At 40.3% G+C, this 1,954-nt stretch overlaps 1 long non-coding RNA gene across 1 annotated transcript; it reads left to right on the top strand.

Annotated features, from left to right (window-relative positions):
• Nucleotides 1–318: 318 nt before the first annotated feature.
• LOC119777511 lies at nucleotides 319–629 on the top strand. The gene is made up of 2 exons (XR_005279925.1): nucleotides 319–413; nucleotides 529–629. It is a non-coding gene; the product is annotated as an uncharacterized LOC119777511 (long non-coding RNA).
• The last annotated feature ends 1,325 nt before the right edge of the window (nucleotides 630–1,954 follow it).

The raw sequence follows: 1,954 nt of genomic DNA, 5'->3' as shown, positions 1-1,954 counted from the left end.
CTATTTATTTGTTAGGAATAGTAATAAGGATATTAAAGAAGTGTCTAATTCCTGACGGAAATAGAAAAATTATTAGAAAGAAAAATGCTTCTTTCAAAAATATATATTACGTCATGTTTGTAAGTGCTTTTGAATTCTTGTTAAAATTAATCATTCATAATTTATGTTGTTGTTTAGGTAAAACTTTAAATGAGTAAATTCATGGACGTGTTATAAGATAAAATACGGGTTAATTTTATCATTTATTTCATATTTATTTCATTCTTTTCTGCACTGTTATGTTTAGCCAGGAACCAATGTTTATACTTGTGTACCACTACGTTAAATTTAATAGATGCTACACTATGAAGCAAGATTACAAAGCCTGATTCAAGCGTGTAAAGAACCTCTCTTCATGACAAGCGGCTAATGAGGTATTATTATTTGTTTTAATGATAAATCTGTTTATTCCTATGCAGCACAGAATCTTGCTCTTATTTGTACTTGTACACTGTTTGAGCTGATATATATATATTTGTGTCTGTACAGTTCTCACGGCATAAAAGTATGAACGTCATAAAGAACCTTAATGGAGTTTCATGTTGAACGACATGAGAGAAAAGACGAAATAAATGCCAGTTAAAGAGAAACCAATCCGTGTCTGTCGTGACGAGAGTTACAGTGAGAACTCACCTGCTCCACACGGGTAGGAGAGATGAAAGGAACGGCGTAACTCCGCGACGAGGGTCCAGAGCGTCCGGTAAAAATCCCGCGCATTCGGCGAATCGGAGAAGAAGCCCCGGTGCATCCCGCGAGCCGGAGAAGGAGCCCCGGTGCATCCCGCGAGCCGGAGAAGAAGCCCCGGTGCATCCCGCGAGCCGGAGAAGTAGCCCCGGTGCATCCCGCGAGCCGGAGAAGAGGCCCCGGTGCATCCCGCGAGCCGGAGAAGAAGCCCCAGTGCATCCCGCGAGCTGGAGAAGAAGCCCCGGTGCATCCCGCGAGCTGGAGAAGAAGCCCCGGTGCATCCCGCGAGCCGGAAAAGAAGCCGCGGTGCATCGCGCGCAATTGTGCGCCAGAGAAGTAAATCCCATGAACATTGGTTGCCATAGCAACAAGAAGCTAAGGGGAATATACTGGGTCGAAACTGCAACTTTTAAAGCAAAGCCAGCAAGTGCTCTGCCAGTCTTCAAGCTGGTGGTGAGAGAAGTGGCTCAACATTAAAGCTGCAACCAAGGACTCAGGTATTATACCAACTAAGACCACATGTTTTGGGAAAAATCTGATGTTAAGACTTTTTACTGAATAACTGTCATAGGGGTTAAAGGTAAAAGTGACATCATTCTAAGCGAATATTAAAAATCGTGTAATTGTGTTTTATTACCACAAAAGGTTAAGAGACAATAAGTTGAAGCTAAAGGCGTGAAAGTTTAAATATTTGTCAAAATACATTCACGTGTTCTATTTAAAGTAAGCTATACATTTGATATGTTTCTTTGATACTGTTTCTGTTTAGAAATTGAGCTAAGCAAACTCACAAGGTTACATGCAGTGGTCGAGAACCTTAGTATTTATTCACATAAGCTCACCATACCTTGCATTAACACATAGTCCCATATAAATTCAAGACATCAGACATATCACATAATCATTTAAGCTATTTCAAAATGTCTGACACAAACTCTGAATCCTACCATAAAGATACAGGATCACATGCTGAACCTGAAACCACATTGAGTGAATCAGTAGAAGTAAAAGAGCTACGAAGAAGTGAAAGAGCTCGAACTCTTACAGAAAAGGGAAAGGAATTTGAAGAGGAAAAACTAAAGACCTTGCAGCGTCGATTCAAAATTACTTATGAGAAGTGGAGGTACCATGCAAGAGTAGGAAAAGAAATACTGTCTGACACTGTCTCAGAAGATGACATAAATGAGCTAACCGAAGCTATTAAAGTTACGTGTTCTGCATTAAAATCTAT

Source organism: Cyprinodon tularosa, unplaced genomic scaffold (genome assembly GCF_016077235.1).
Source record: "Cyprinodon tularosa strain WSP-4 unplaced genomic scaffold, ASM1607723v1 ctg124, whole genome shotgun sequence".
Lineage (NCBI taxonomy): Eukaryota > Metazoa > Chordata > Actinopteri > Cyprinodontiformes > Cyprinodontidae > Cyprinodon > Cyprinodon tularosa.
This window is presented reverse-complemented; position numbering and strand designations above follow the sequence as displayed.